Below are 17,608 nucleotides of genomic sequence, written 5' to 3' on the forward strand. Positions count from 1 at the left end.
TTTACTTGTATTGCTCATGTTATATAGGCTGATCTTAGAAAGATAATTTTCCATTAGCATTTGTTTCATCCCAATACATATAAACCGTGCAGTTTCTTGGTGTTGGGCACTGATCTATGTCCTAGGATACAAAGGAGAAAGCCTCTGCTTTCCTTAGACTTACATTCTAGTTAGGGAAATGGACAAAACACAAAATAATTTAAAAGTTCTCTGAAATGATTAGAGGCTGAAGAAGCATACAGGAGCCAGATCATACAGGGACCTCTAGACCACTAGATGTTTGGAGTTTCCTAAGAACATAATGAGAAGCCACGGAAAGATTTTAAGCAGAAGAATGACATGACTTCAGATATCTTTGCAGAGGAAAAATGCTAATACATAGTCAGTATACAAGATTCAGAAAGTACAAAAAGTATTAAAAAGAAAATACATCACATAAGATATCATCTCCCAGAGCCAAATATGGAATGGGAAGTATGGTAGAGACAATTCTGTACTGATTGGTTCAGGCCAGTATAATAGAATTCTACACATTAGGTGGCTTAAACAGCACACATTTATTTCTGACAGTTGTAGAGACTGTGAAGTCAAAGATCAAATGCCAGCAGATGTGGTGTCTGAGGAAGGCACTTTTCCTAGTTTGCAAAGAGCTGACTTTTTGTTATGTCCTCACATGGCCAAGAGAGGGCTCTGGTGCTTCCCATATAAGGACGCTGATTCCATCTTGGGAGCTCCACCCTCATATCCTAATCTAACCCTAATGACCTCCCAGAGGCCCCACCTTCTTATTATACTATCCAAATGCAATAAGGGTCTCCACATAAGAATTCATGCAGTCCTTACAAGCTCCCAAGACTCTCCTCTTCTAGTATACATTCCCTGTAAATCTTTACCCATTCAATGAACATGGGCAGGAATATGAATATGAATATGAATATGAAGACATCACTCCCGTGATTAGGTTATGTTGTATGGCAAAGGTGGGAGGATTTTGGAAATGTAATCAAGATCCCTGATCAGTTGATTTTAAGTTATTCCAAAGGGAGATTATGCTGTATAGACCTGGCCTAATCAGGGGAGGGTCTGGAGATCTTAGAAGTCAGAGATAAAGCAAATATGCTTTCCCATTGGCTCTGAGAAGCAAATTGCTGTGTGGAAAGGTCCATGCAGCAGGAAACAGTGGGAAGTCTCTATTTGCTAAAGGCCTCGCTCCTACAACTGTAAGGAATTAGATTCTGCCAACAACCAATGAACTTGGAAGAAACTCAAATGAGATTGCAGCTCCAGCCAACATCTTGATTTCAGCCTGGTAAGATCTTGAACAGAGAACCCAACAAAGCCATGCTTGGACCCCTGTTCAAAAAAATCAAACAAAAAAACTGAGTAATAAATTAAGAGATAATAAATTTGTGTTTTTAAGCTGCCAAATTCATGGCAATTTGTTATACCACAATAGCAAAGTAATACTAAGGGAATGATATGATCTTTATGAATAAACTGAGGAATGAGAATGGAGAACAGAATCACTGTCATGATTCAAGCAAAAAATAAGGGCAGGTTAGAGTAGGATGCTGGCAGTAGAGGTAGATAAATTTTAAATAAATATGGAATTGAAACAGGGCTTTCTGATAGGATTTGGAGAAGAGAGAAAGAAAATAATCAAGAATGATTCTTAGGATTTTGGCGTGAGCAAATGAGTAGATGGTAGTGCTATTTAGAATAGAGGAGGGGCATTTTGGCCTGCAGGGTAGGGTCAGGAGATGGTGTTCAGTTTTAGAAATACTATATTTCAAGGCACCTGGGTGGCTCAGTTGGTTAAACGTCCAACTCTTGATTTCATGAGATCGAACCCTGCATCAGGCTCCACACTCAGCGAGGAGTCTGCTTCTCCTTCTGCCTGTCTCTGCCTCTCTCTTTGTGTCTCTCATGAATAAGTAAAATCTTTAAAAAAATAATATACAACCTAATAAAAACTTTAATAGAACTTTAAATTATAATAAAAAGTAACTTTAAAATATTTTAGAAAACAATTACTTGAAATTGCTTTAAAAATAAAGAATAAACAGAAGCACCCTCAACATTTGTAGGGATTAAATGGAAAAACTTGAAAAACCAGGCTTATATAGTGTACTAATTATGTCGTTACACTTAACCTCAAGCCAACAATTACACTTTTGTAAAAACCCAAACCATCTTATTTTTTTCAAACACCTTTTTAAAAATGGTCAGAAAAAAAAAATTCAAAAGGACTGTGACCTCCTGTTGGTGAAGGGATAAGCCTGGATGCTGTGTAGTCAGAAAATTTTGTTTTCAGAGGGAAAGAAAACCTATCATAGCTCAACATCAAGCACAAATGTAGGTTATTAAATGGCATTTACAAACCACATTAGAGGTCCTGCAGGCTTCCCTTTATTAATGATAATATCTACTGTTTGAATTTTTTCTATGTGCTGGATAGTCTGCTATGTCCTTTATGTGCACCCTGTTTGTGAAGACCTTAAAGAATTTTTTAGTTATCCAATTTTATGAATGAGGAAATAGGCCAGAGAGAGAGGTTGCCTAAGATCAACCTTTGGTCAACAGTGTTTAATCTCAGGATTGTCTTATCCTAATGCTTGCTCTCAGCCATTGTAACCCTTACCCTGCTATCTTATCTAAAACTGTTTTTCAATAAACAGTTGTACTTCCACTGCTTTCAAGAATAGCTGTCACTGAGTCAGACTACATGCAACTTGCTTCTCTGTCATTATCGCCTCTAATCATTGCTCTGCACTATTAGCACTTGCTGGGTGCACAGCCTCGCTCACTGGCCCACTTTGCTTCAAGCTGGTAACCCCCACGTTCTTGCTTTGATCCCCAAACTAAAGCAACATTAAGAGTGACACTTTATTGAATGTTGGAGGTTGGAAGAGAAGAAGTGGTGAAGGTGATTTCTGGAAAAAGCAGGAAAGAGTATTCAGTATCAATAGATTTGATGTTACTCACCGCTGTTCCTAAGAATTTACCCACAATTCCTCAACACGGGATTTCTTTCTCAGATTTAGGCCTCTTGACACATTGCTGAAGCCTTTGCTTCTTTTCTTCAGCCTCTTCTAATAACTTCCATCTGGCTTTCAAGTCTCCAACACACCTGGGAGCTGGGAAAGTTGCACAGCTGCTGAGCTCTCCACCCCTTTTTCCAGTCTAGGTGCTGGCCCTAGGTCTGTACTGAAAAACTCATCAAGATATATTGCTAAGGATAGTGCCATCCACTCAGGAACTTCACCTTCACCTTCACAAAGGATTCACTGCAGATTTGAAATTACTTTTTTTTCTTTAGCCTCTCCTGAGTCAAATGCTTCCACTCCAACAACCTCAGCAAACCTTATATATTAGTCAGAGAAACAGAACCATAGGAAATATATATAAAATGAAATATAAAATATATAAATATGTATAATAAAATATACATAAAATGTTTCCAGAGGAACAGAACCATAGGAAATTTATATAAAATATTATATAGTACTTATATATATTATACATGTTTTATATATGTGCATGTAATATATATGTATAAAATATATACACATAAAATATATTAATACATAAAAATATATATAATCTATCCATCTATCTCTCTGTCTGAAGATATTTATTTTAAAAAATTGGCTCTTGTAATGTGGGAGCTGGCATACCAGAAATCCACTGGGCAAGCTGGCAGGCTAGCTGCCAGCTAAATTCAGATTAGAATTGATATTGCCGTCTTTAGTCTTAAATCTGCAGGGCAGCCCAGGCAAGCTGGAAAGGTTTCTGTGTCCCAGTCTTGGGCCCAAATTACTCTTTCTTCGGAAAATCTCAGTCTTGTCTTTTAAGACCTTAAATTGATTGGCTAAAACCTATCCACATTAATGGAGGGTAATTCGATTTGCTCAACACTCATAGATTTAAATGTTTATAACTTAAAAATTATCTTCATAGAAACATCACAATTGCTATTTGAGTAAACAATTGGCTATATCACCTATCCAAGTTGACACATAAAATTAACCATCAAATTCTAGATATTTGAATTCCTGTTATGTTCCAGGCACAAACGTGGTCTTAGTGTATGTAAAGATTAGTTGGAAATTTTTTGCCTATAATTCTTTGAAATGACCCATACTTTATGAAAGATCCACTTACCCATTATGCCCTCAACTCTTGTATGCAGTGCCATCCAATTTATAGAACTTGGGTGAGGGCTAAGACCTCTATTGGCAGCTTTGGCTTCATTGTGTTAGGAGTAAGGACATGGCACCACCCTAAGGGAATTCTGGGCATGGTTCCAGTTATTCCAGGCAAATGAGCATTTATGGTTGTGAAAGAGCCTTGTTAACTACTGAGAAGAAACTAATGGTGATGAATATAATGGTGACGGTTGTGTGGTGTGATGGAGATAGACAATCCTGAGTTGAAAATCTCAGAGTTGGACAAAGCTCTACAATGCTGAACAAAACCTTCCTTTTTCCTTTCATTGCCTATAAATTGGGAGTGACCTTTTTTTTTTTCAGAACTTTAGTAAGGTCAAATGAAAAAAATATACAAATTTTCCAACAGCATGTTTCATACTGTTTAAGTGGTAGTTTTCTATCACGTCAAAGCTGAATTCACAAGAAGTTAAAACTGACCCAATAATATTCAAAAAAAGATAGGATAATAACTGGGCAGCAACACCCACAGTCCAGGCTTCATGGAGATAGGACTTGGTCCTTGAAAGTCAGGAGTCAAGATTGTCTTTCTCTCCCTGCTTCCGCAAGGTCTTTCATTTTCACTCTTCTCTGCCCGTCTTTTCCATCCTCATCTGTAGACTAGTTTCTTTCCTTAACCATTAGTTTGCACATGGCTTCTATTGCTATGACTTCAGTAATGCTCTAACTCTACTTAGTCTTTGATCTTCAAAATTCATCTCTTAGTTGTGATTGCCAGACTGTCTGCCTGTGGGTCAGGTGTCAGGTGAGTGCTCATCCTACCGTCAGCTCAAGGAAAGGCTTATTAAGATCCCTATGCCAGGGCAGCCCTGGTGGTTTAGCGCCGCCTTTAGCCCAGGGTGTGATCCTGGAGACCCAGGATTGAGTCCCATGTCAGGCTCCCTACATGGAGCCTGCTTCTCCCTCTGCCTGTGTCTGTTTTTCTCTCTCTCTGTGTGTGTCTTTCATGAATAAATAAAATCTTAAAAAAAAAAAAAAAAAGATCCCTATGCCAACCTAGGCACCTTTTTGGGGATTGGGAAAATGTAGACTTGGGTGACATCCCTAGACATGCCCACCATTTGTAGCTGCAGTGAAATCATATCACCTTGAACTTATTCAGACTCTATAAAGTATAGAATGTGCTTCCATTACTGTCACCTAAACCTCACAATAAATAAGTCTACTAAAATTGTAGAACTTAATCTGAATAACAGAACTAAAAAGTAGAGTATACCAACAAGCAAACTGAAACCCTGTGTCATTTCCTATCCATATCCCATTCCCCAATAAGGTTTCATAGCTATCTTAAAGGCAATGTGGTTTGAGTGTACAAATATCTGCATATAGACTTTCCTTTTGTTCTTCCTTGAAACATACTTTAATGTTCTTAAGCACATCTCTGCATGTGGTGTATACACAAAGCCATGCGTACCATGTGTATGGATGACTTAATGATTTTTTTCAATCATAAATTTGGCGATACATGTTTCTTAGTGCTTCCTTGTTGATTTAATTGCCTTTATCGGGGCACCTGGGTGGCTCAGTGAGTTCAGTGTCCAACTCTTGGTTTCTGTTCAGGTCCCGATCTTAGGATCCTGAGATGGACTCCCATGTCTGGCTCTGTGCTCAGCAGAGGGGGGGTCTGTCTGAAGAGTCTCTCCCTTTGCCCCTCCCCCACTCCTGCACACCTTTCTTCTCTCTCTTTCTCTCTAGAATGAATGAATAAATCATTTTAAAAAATCACTCTTAATGTAAGCTGATACTCCACATGGTGACATTATCATTGATCATTCCAAATAGAATACAATTATTCTGAGTTATTGATGGTGCTGATTAATATTTGATCTGATTAGTTTGGTTAATTATATTGCTAAAATAAATGGTAGAACAGAAATGGATCTTACTAAATTTAATTTAAAAGGCTTATCTAAGCTTTATGCAACAAATTGTTTTAGAGCCAAAATACCTGATGCCTATACATGTGCTTCCCTTTCCAAATTTATCATCTTCCTGTAAGGTTTGCTGTGTTCCATAGTCATCTATTACCTGGTCATATGAAAAACATAGGCTGCTAATAGCCAAGAACTGCAAAATATGGCTATATGAGGACAAGGCATGGCTAATAAAGGAGAAAGAGTACAAAACTTTTTTTGTCTTTCTGTGAAATTCTATGAGTATTGTTCTTATTAAACTTGCAGCATTAGAAATCACTGCTTTTGAATTCATCCATTTGTTTTCTGTGGACAGATGCAGAAATTTAAGCAGAACAAAACTCATTTGCCTTACTAAAGTGTTGGAGTACATGATTTTAAGCCAGGGACGAAGAGAAAAAAGAGTTTTACTGAATAAAACTGCCTATTGCCTTTCCAGCACACAGCTGATTAAGAAATGCTTGTACAGCTATTTGTAATAACATGGAAGGCTTAGTATTTGATAATTGTTATGTAAGTTTTTCTTGTTCTCAGAGTGGCTCTCAAAAAGTTTATGTAATATGCCTGAAGATTATATACCAGAAAGGAAGTGTTTCAAAAATTATTTAAGCTGCTTTTGTATGTGCAAAAGCACGTGAGCATGTTTGTGTGGCCTGTGGACATGTGTATGTGTATGATTCATACGTCTCTTTACACAAGTCATGGATGTCATCTGGATAGAAAGCCACATCAGTTTACAATCAGTTAAAAGGTCAGATACTACAAAATCCTCTCTTTGGCTTAGATTTCTTGAAATCTTCCAAGTTGATGAAGGTGAGATCCTGGGACTTTTAATTTGCACCAGGGTAAAATCATTCCTTTGTGCTGAAAGGGTGTGAGGAAAAGATTTTCTCAGGGAAGGCAAGCTTTTAGAAGAGTTTACTGTACAATTCATAAAGCAATGAACTCTGTAATATTTTACATTTGAAAGCTAAAATTTTTAAAAGTATTTATCAAAATTAAAACTACAGGAATGAAAACACAAGGGTAAGGTATGGCTGGCTTTCAGCACTACTGATCTGGTTTCTATCGGAGGTCTATTTGTACAGGTCAGATGTTTTTACTTCTCCAGTAAGACTTAGCCCAGGCTTACCTAATAGCCTGCTGTAATTAAGCCAACCACCATCTGCAGGGAGGAGCCAGGACAGAAAGTCCTGGGATTTAATGTTGTGAACAAGAGCTTGCTAAGAACCTTGTCCATATCCCCTACTTCTCATTTAGATTGAAATGACATGCACACTAAGCTTTGAGGAATGAAAGTTAGTTATTTGTGATAAGGCCCTTTTTTATTTCCTGATTGAAAGCAACCACTACAAAGTAATTAGTCATCCTAACCAGAAAATAACTCATATTGTTTTTACTAGGTGTGATTTTAATCCATTCTTGTCCCATTATATCATGATATAAGTATCTTCGAATGAGTAGAGCTATATTGAGGAACTTCCTTGAAGGAAGGAAGATGATAACTTGAGGCTACTCTAGATCTTTTGGAAGAATTTGGAAGGTGAGAACATAGTGGTTAAGAGCATGGGCTTTGATATCACACCAGAGTATGACTTCTCTAAGCCTCCATTTTTTATTTTATTGTAAAATGGGAATAATAATGGGTCCTGCCTCAGATGTGGCATTTAAAGTATTTAGCAGATGCATTGATTTTCTATTACAGTTGTAACAAATTACCAAAAAGTGAGTGGCTTAAAACAACAGAAATTTATTATCTTATAGTTCTGGTGGTCTGAAATCCAAAATTCATCTCACAAGGCTAATGTCAGTATGTGGGTAGGGCCACTTTTCTTTCTGGAGATTCTAGAGAAGGATCCATTTTTCTTGGCTTTTCTAGGTTAGAGAGGTCCCCTGCTATCTTCAGAGCTTTCAGTGGCCAGTCAAGTCTTTCTCAGATCGCATCACTCAGCCACAGGCTCTCCAGTCTCCCTTCTCTACTTATGAAAACCCCTGTAATTACACTGGTCCCATCAGGATAATTTCCTATCTCAAGGCCAACTAATTAGCGACCTTAATTCCATCTGCAACCTTAATTCCTCTTTGTCATGTAAGTAAGATCACATGTTCACAGCTTCCAGGGAGTAGGACAAGGACACTTTTAGGGGTTATTTGTTCTGCCTACCACACCAGAGTACCTGCCACTAAGTAAACACATAGGGAATGTGGTAGTTTTTGCTCTTCTTAACCCCCACAAAGAAGAAGAAACCCTCTCTGAATGGTTTTTGTTGTTAAAGAGCCTGCCAACAGACCATGTCCCAGAAACCAGATAAGCACAAAGCCCTCCCACACTGCACACTGCATTTCAGGACCTTTTACAAGCAGTAGTTTTGGCATTCTGCCTTTAAAGCTGTAAAGTAAAAATCAGAGTTGTTACTCCAACCTAAATACACATGGTCTACAGTTTTCCTATTGTCTCCCTGTACTTCTTCTTAAGGAGACTTTCTGCTCTGATATCAACTCACCTATACATAGCCAAGTCCCCCAAAGTAGAACTTCAGTGCTAATCTTTTTGACACACTTACAGCACCCTGTATGTCCAGCTTGAACCGGGAAACTCCTCCTTAATGTTCTGTGTGTCAAGTGACCATTTTTGACTCAAAACATCTTCATCCCTGCGGGTTACTAGGACAGCACTACTCTCTCTGGCACGCACACGGGAACAGTGGGAGTCAGCTGCCTCCTTGTACTCCTTCCCACCCTCCCAAGTGCCATCCAAGTTTAAACTGCCTGTGCCCTTGTTGGGACTACCGGCAGAGCCTCCTAATTGTTCCATGCTTTCCTTCCTTTGCTGGTTTGTGCCACCACCCCCAGGAAGCTTCAGGTCCCTCTTTTCCATACCTTTGGCCTTAAATCAATCCTGCTTTGTGTTAAGTTCATCCTTGTCAGCAAACTGTGGGGCTCAGGGAATTATTTTTAAGCACCTGCCATTTGGCAGCCATTGGTTTAGACATTTTACATGTATTACTTCATTTAATCCTAATTTAATGCCCTGTCCAGGTAGGTGTTATTTCTCCTTTTTTTATTAGCAAGCCGGTTGGAAAGTAGAGAGCTTTGTATAACTCAGCCCAACGCTACACAATAAGTGACAGAGAGAATTCAAACTCAGATGTATCTGATTCCGAAGCCCCTAGTTCTACCACTACCCTGGAGTCCTGCATTTGACTTTGTTTTTAAGGCATCTGTTTTATGAAGCCTTGCTGGTGTTCATGTATTTTAGTGGCAGATCTTCCAGTAGCCTAATGACAAACATATCATAGTTTGGTTATCTTGGTGGTGGTTTCTGTGGACTGCTAAGGACAGCAATATGGATTATTATTTTTTTAATCAAAGATCTAGGACTTATCAAACCTCTGCCTTTGATATGGCTTGCAGATTAATCCAGGTTTCTTGTATCTGAAAAGGAAGAAGGGTGTTGTGAGAAGTTATCTGTCCATGTATGGGTAGCTTTTACCAATGTTGAATTAGGGCACTTGTAGAGTTAAGTAATACTGATACATCTGTTCCCTTTCCATTAGAGATCAACTCTCAGTGACAAGCCAAAGCATGCTTTTCTTCTTTTACCAAAACACCCACAAAGGAAACAAACCAGTTTAGCAACTTTGTAAGTGGGTGCAAAGGATTCCTATAAATAAAGCCTCCTATTGTGCCACTCTGGTCCTGTTAGGTTTGGAATGCTGATGGTTTATGTTGTCCTACTCTGAACTCTTACTGACAGCCTTGTGAATAAGCTCTAGCTAAATTTCGATACTTCCTAAAGGTGACCTTAATCATAAACAATGCTTCATGAACAGATGTCCCCCCTTCCACCACTGCTCTTCATCCTTTTTTGATTGGTTACTTTCCTGAAAAGAAAAAATAAATAATAATACAATTCAAACTAGGTGATCTTAGTAATAGGAAGAATGTTGTCTGAGACATTAAGAAGCTTTATTGCTTATTTTAAAAAGTATCAAAGCAAGTACTCTACAGAGGAGGTCAGTTTGGAAAACTCTTTTTACTCACATGGTGACTTTTTCCCTTTTTTGATGATGGAACCATAGAATTTAAAAAGTTGTAAGAAATGGACTTCAGTAATATAAGTAATATAAGGTTTTCAAACCTTACTATTTCTTTTATAGGTAGGAAAATACAAACAAAATCAACTACTGAATGTGATTCTTAGATTTTTGTATAGTTGTGAAAGCTAAACATAGCAGAAGAGATTGACCTTTACTTGAGAATTAAAAATGCAGTGTGGAGTAATTATTGGGTCAGTAGTCAAAATTGGAACGCAGACAACAGATAATATAAAAGGATTATGTCAATGTGAAATTGACTGAAGTTAAAAACATCTCTGGTTATGTAAAAAACATCTATATTCATAGGAAGTATACATAAATATTTAGGGACAAAGAGCCATTAGGCAGGTAACCTACCCTCAGTTCAGCAAATATACACATTATGCATAGATAGACGTATACACATCTATCATAGAAAGAAAACACAAATATGAAAGAAATGGAATAAAATATTAAGAGTGTTTGAATCTAGTTAAAGAATAATAAAAATACATTTATCCTAAGCAATATTATTTCACATCTCTGAGCAAATGATGTTTGAATCTAAATTTCCAACCAAAAAGATAATTAACAATAGACCTATAAATTCGGCTGTTTACTAAACATATCCATTAGGATATTCCACAGATTTTTCAAAATCAGCCTTTCCACAATTGGTTTTATAAGGTCTGCCTTTACCTCGGTTCCTTTATTATTCTCTGACACCAAACTAGATTCTTGCCTCTACCTCCCCTACCACATCTCCCCCCACCAACACAGCTACAGTCACTCAAGAATCCTACTCTGTTCTACCCTATAAAGTCTCTTCAACTGATCTATCTCTTTCAGTCCTCACTGCTATTATTCAGCTTCATAAATCACACTGGATTATAATCATCACCTCTCAGATGGTCTTTTGCATTCAGGATGTGTCCCCCTCCAATCTACCTCCTGTATTGCTGATAATTTCTAAAGTTCACATCTAAAAATAAATAAATAAATAAATAAATAAATAAATAAATAAATAAATAAATAAATAAATAAAATAAAGTTCACATCTCTTAATGCTCTGCTTAAAAGCCTACATATCAGGGCACCTGGGTGGCTCAGTAGGTAAAGCATCTGCCTTTGGCTCAGGTCATGATCCTAGTGTCCTGAGACTGAGCCCCATGTCAGGCTGTCTGCTCAGCAGGGAGCCTACTTCTTCTCCCTCTGCCTGCTGCTCCCCCTGCTCTTGTGCTCTCGCTCTCTCTGTCAAATAAATAAAATCTTTAAAAAAAGTGTCTCCCTATTGACCTCACATTAAAATCCAAATCTTCAGTATAATTTATAAGACACATGAAGGTGCCATTTCTTGTTTATTTTTTTTTAAGATTTTATTTATTCATGAGAGACACAGAAAAGAGAGGCAGAGACACAGACAGAGGGAGAAGCAAAGCAGGCTCCTCGCAGGGAGCCCGATGTGGGACTCGACCCCAGGACAGGGATCACGCTCTGAGCCAAAGGCAGACAGATGCTCAACTGCTGAGCCACCCAGGCGTCCCTTGTTTCATTCTTTCACCTATGTCTCTCCTCTTTCTTTGCCCCAATTTACCTTGCCCTATCCCTCACCATGACACTGGGCTTCTTTTAGCTAAAGCTTTCTCTAGCTGCCAGGCCTTTGCCCACGTTAGTCTCTCTGCCTTGAACAGTTAGTTTTCTTTTCCCCTGCTTACAACTACTTGTTGAACACATAATTCTATTTGCTTGATTTCTTCTTCCTTTAAATATCAACTTATGACATTCCTCTAGACAACATTCATGACACTCCAACTTGGATTAAATCAATAATTAAATCAAAATAACACAAAATGGATTATTATGAATATGTTTTAGGTACCAGAATAAAGTGTGTACATATTCATTCAGTCAAGGTTTTCCACAGATACTCCTTGAACACCTGTTATATGTCTAGCATATACATATACTACATAGCTTGTTAGGTGTATAACCATTAATTTTCTTCTAGAGACTTTTAATATAGGATCTTGAAATCAAGCCTAAAACTCATTTGTCACTATCATCGGCACTTTTTCTTTTATTTCCTTTCTGTATCTCTTCTCTTAATAATTTAGAATTTTATGAATCAGATGTTAAGAAAAGCTTTTTTTAGAATGCAAAAATACTAATTTGAAAAGGTACATGCACCCCTGTGTTTCCTGCAGCATTACTTACAATAGCCAAATTATGGAAACAACCCAAGTGCCTATCGATAGATGAATGTGTAAAGATGTGGAACACTACTTAACCATAAAAGAGGATGAAACCTTGTCATTTGCAACAACATGGACGGATCTAGAAGGTACAATGCTAAATAAAATAAAAATGACTAATACCATATGATCTCATTCATATGTAGAATTTAAGAACAAACAAACAAAAGAAAAAAGAAACAAACCAAAAAACCAATTCTTTTATAAAGAACGAACTTGGCTGGCCAATAAACTCACAAGTGTAGGCAGTGTGCTACGTGAGGGGCAGGTCTTTCATTAACACCACAAGGGTCTCTGGCCTAAATGAGTGAAGTTTGGTAGTAATTTTTGCTACAAGTAAAAAAGAAAAATAGAGAATAAACTGTTGGTTACTAGAGGAGAGGTGAGTGGGGAGGTGGTGAAATAGGTGGTGGGATTAAATAGGTGGTGGGATTAAGATGACATTTAACATGGTGAGCACTAAGTAATGTATAGAATTATTAAATCACCATATCATATACCTGAAAATAATATAACAGTATGTTAACTATAATGGAATTAAAATTAAGGAAAAAAACATTAAAAATATGAAACAAAATAAAAGTTGGGTTTTTGTCTTTTTGGGTTTTTTTACACATTGAGTATAGTTCACACATGATGTGACAGTTTCATGTGTAAACATAGTGATTCAACAACTCTATACATATGCTGTGTTCACAACTGTGGCTACCATCTGTCACTATGCACCTCTATTACAATACCATTGATTATACTCCCTATGGTATGCCTTTTATCCCTGTGATTTACTCATTCCATAACTGGAAGCCTATAGCTCCCCCACCTCTTCATTTTGCCCATCGCCCACCCCTACCCCCTCTGGCCACCATGTTTGTTCTCTGTGTTTATAGGTCTGATTCTGCTTTTTTTGTTTGTTCATTCAGGTTTTGTTTTGAAGAGTTCATCCTAAGAAATTTCTGCATTATAAAGACTGTTATATAAACATGGCTTATCTTGACAAGGTAGACAATACATGAGATACCTACCTATACTTTTATAAAAGCTTTCTCTTCATAATGATAATTTAACAAGCTAGCTATTTAACTATTGAGTACTTTATTACTGTACTATTCTAAGTACCATGTATGTATTAAATCTTTTAATCCTTGTAGCAGCCCTATGAGGTAGGAAGTATTAAAATCCTGGTTTCATAGATGATAAAACTGAGGGGCAGAGAGGTTGATAATTGATATCAGACCCATGTCTGGAAAGTGGAGAAACAGAGATTAGAACCCAGGCAGACCGACTCCAGAGCTTTAACTGTCCATCACTCTGCAACCTTTGCCTTAGCTGATGTAGCCCACACAAGCTAGGAGGTATGCTGACTATTGGGTACAGTTTGCTGAGAAATGTCGCAGGAGGGAAGAATAGAATGGAAGGCGTGCTCCCTGCTTAATATGTGACATTTTTCCTAAGAGAAAAAGCACAGGACTATAAAAGACTTATTTTCTTTAGTCATAAAGTATGTACACAAGAAAGAAGAAAACTTAAAAGGCCATGTGTATCAGATGGCTGACTCAGCACTGTAACTGTGCTTAGCACAGGCTTACCTCAAACTAGTAGATGCTCAGGAAACATTAAGATCTGTCACATGCTCTGTGATAGGCTTTCTTTTATGCATGCTAAACTTACAGGAATTTTGTGAGGTATTTCTTTGCTCTGAAGTCTAACACTTAAAATACCCCTTATATATCCAACGTTATACTATGGTACTATAAGCAGTTCAGAATTTAAGAACACTGCCTCTGTTCAAAAAAAAAAAATTAAACACTTGATAAGTAACTTTTCTCCTAGAGACGCTACATGTTTTCTCTAGACCAGGGAAAGTGTTCATGGTCTTTTGCAGAGTGCATTTTGAAAAGGGTACACACTACCAGTAAAATTCACATCTCAGGTTAAGACCGTATCCTTGGCATTGTAATGTGGTATTAGTGAAAGTACTTTTATAATCCTACCTGCCAACAATTAACATCTATAAATAGTAAGACTACATGATTGCAAAATTACCCAAAGCTTAGAAAGAGTTTTTATCATACATTTTCCTTTAGCAAAGGCTCTTTTCTCTACCATCCTCAAAAGTTCAGTTTGAACAAGCTCTAATTATGTAATCAAGCAGATTTCTCCATGTCATAAAAATAAACCAACAAACTTGGACATCTAAAGTCACAATATCATAGTCAACGACAATATATTGGACACTTAAATTTCCTTAAGAGGACAGATCTCATGCTAAATGTTCTTATTATAACAAAGTTTTAAAAATGCTTTCAGGGCAGCCTGGGTGGCTCAGCGGTTTAGTGCCGCCTTCAGCCCAGGGCATGATCCTGGAGATCTGAGATCTAGTCCCACGTCGGGCATGGGGCCTGCTTCTCCTCTGCCTGTGTCTCCACCTCTTTCTCTCTCTCTCTCTGTGTCTCTCATGAATAAATAAATAAAATCTTTAAAAAAAAAAGTGCTTTCAAAAAATAAGGTAAGTCACCTTATCATAAATTGGTTAATCTATATGCTTCAATAACAAATATAAAGAAAATAAATGAAAAGTAAACTAGGAAAATGAAAACTAAGTTAGAAAAAGAATCTAGAATAAAAACTAAAGGAGATATGGAAGCAGTGGCATTTCTGATTGTAGCATTTAAAATATTTTTAAATGAGGGGTACCTGGGTGGCTCAGCGGTTAAGTTGTGATCCCAGGGTCCTGGGATCAAGTCCCACATAAGGTTCCTCACAGGGAGCCTCCTTTTCCCTCTGCCAATGTCTCTCTGCTTTTCTCTCTGTATCTCTCATGAATAAATAAATACAATCTTTAAAAAATAATTTAAAAATTAAAATAAGTATATAAAACATTTTTAAATCAGAGCCTCTTAACAGCCTGGATAGCAAAGATGATGGACAGCTAAGAGAAAGCAATGCCCAAGAGCCAGTACTGCTCACAGGAAATTGTTCATCAGATGCCTAATGGACAGGTCTAAGTACAGTTAAAAGATTGATTTGGTCTTACAAAACCTGAAAGAACTACACTTAGCTGACAAGTGAGTCATGTCTAACTCCTATCAGATTCCTAATGAGAGCAAGTAGGAGAGAGCAAATGACAAACTATTGGGAAATATGTATCTGTATAGATATGGTGCATATATGTGTAGATATTTACTTATATAAACACTTGTCATATACCAATTCACAAGTGTGTTTGATATGAATGTGTACATATTTTTTAGCTTTCTTGTTCATATTCAAACACGATACAAATATAGGTAGCATTACCACCTATGTGAGATATAAAAATGTCAAAGCCCTCCTTTGCATATTCTGCAGATGTTGAAAACCATGCATTATATTTTGTCCAGGGTTTTCGCATGTGTGCTTCTTCTTCTAACATGAAGTCTCGCTTTTAAAAAGAGCCCATTCCTTTCCTAATTTTTACCTGCTGTTCTTATTTCCCTGGGAATCTGCAGATATGCTGAATTATTTGAAGATGAGCATCAGTGCATCTTCAAAACATTCCCATCCTCTCTTTTTGTGCACCATATGAAGCTGCAAGGAAACAGTCTGTCACTAATTTTCTGTACATAGCTAACTCGACAAAATTTTTGAGAATACACAGAATCTCCCACTGCAGTTAGTGTATAACATGAGAATATTCATTGAAGCACTTTGTAAATCAGAAAGCATTAAACATATGTAAGGCACTATTATCATTAGCATTACTTTAAACCAGCCATGTCATTAAGGAAAGAAATGGAAATTAATATCTGTTATGCACCTACTTATAGCAGAATGCCAAGAACTTTACTAGAAGTTTTACGTAGGTTGTCTTATCGAATAGCATTTGTAGGGAATACTGCTGGAATTCTTAAAGGAGCCAAATAAGGAGTTTGTAGAAGGTACAAAATAGCTCCATAGAAAAAATGAGACATCGTAAATTTTTATTTGAAAATGAATCATATTACCAGTTTATAACATTTCTCTCTAAAAATCACTGGCTTGATGAGATACTTTACTAGACAATGAGTAGTTTATCATGAAGCTGTCAGAATTTGGCAAAGGCTATAGATCTGGTATTGCATGCAGAATGGTGGTATTACTGCTATGATATGGAGTGCCATTGTTATGCACTGATGGCAACATGAACTCTGCTTTCTTTATAACCATTGTCAGTCCGTTACAATGTACTAACTCTGCCTGGTGTTCAGTGTCCTTTATATCTCTCAACTTGGCCCTGAAGCCCACCTGTCTCAGCATCCAGTAGTCCCTGGACTTGCACGGATCTGAGTTGACATTTTCTATACCCTATGATTGTGATTCCTACCTCCAAATAAAATACAGAATTATATGTGTAGATCTCAATGAATTGAGGATCTTATAAAAGTGTGATGACAGGGGAGAATAAAAGAGAAGCGTCCACCAAAATCTTCTTCAGGATTCCCAAATTTAAGGACAGGAACAAGGAGTCCAAGAAAAACAGGCTATCGAGACTGCCACCTGCTTCCATAGAGCTAACAGGGAATGTGGATTAAGAGGGGGCCAGGTAGGAAGGAGAGAGTTATTTTGACTCCTATCCATTTACTCAATTACTAAGTGTTCAGTACCATGATGGATGTTGTGGTGGACTCTCTCCTTGCGCTAATAGGGAAGAAGTACAGAAAGAAATAACCATAATAGTATAATATTAGTATAAGATATACTGTATCATGATGCAGTGGGAGGTTCTGGGAGAAAAGAAATTCAAACTTAGGTTTGGACATTGAGCCAGCAGCATTTAAATATCTGTAAAGGTACAAAACACCAGCTAGGTCAGTACCCAGCTTATCAAAACTACTGCCTGTCAGTACTATTAAGGCTGAATAATAAAGATTTTTAAAAGTGGTCATGCCATTGATTTACTTTATGATAAGAAACTGTACAGAAGTTAGATACCGAGTTCTTTTATCTCACTCCATGATAGACTTGTAGGGTCAACTTAGTAACATATTATGTCCAGCATGCTGGCACTGTTACCAAAATGTTCAGTGAGCCAAGAGCAAGTCCGCAGTCACAAGGCAGGAACAGTTTCCTGTGTGCAGAAAGAGAAACTTCTGAATCTCTCACATCACCACCAGGAG

General features: G+C 37.4%; 1 protein-coding gene and 1 long non-coding RNA gene across 3 annotated transcripts in view; both read left to right on the forward strand.

The window, feature by feature from the left end:
- LOC140603694 (uncharacterized) overlaps positions 1-14,734 on the forward strand; it is a 35,385-nt gene extending 20,651 nt beyond the window's left edge. The window contains exons 2-3 of the long non-coding RNA XR_012006655.1: positions 12,426-12,562; positions 13,394-14,734. This is a non-coding gene — a long non-coding RNA (uncharacterized lncRNA). The remainder of the gene's footprint in view (positions 1-12,425; positions 12,563-13,393) is intronic.
- Positions 1-17,608, forward strand: part of OXR1 (oxidation resistance 1) — a 280,364-nt gene that overhangs the window by 138,469 nt on the left and 124,287 nt on the right. The window lies entirely within an intron of this gene.

This window comes from Canis lupus, chromosome 14 (assembly GCF_048164855.1).
Source record: "Canis lupus baileyi chromosome 14, mCanLup2.hap1, whole genome shotgun sequence".
Taxonomy (NCBI): Eukaryota; Metazoa; Chordata; class Mammalia; order Carnivora; family Canidae; genus Canis; species Canis lupus.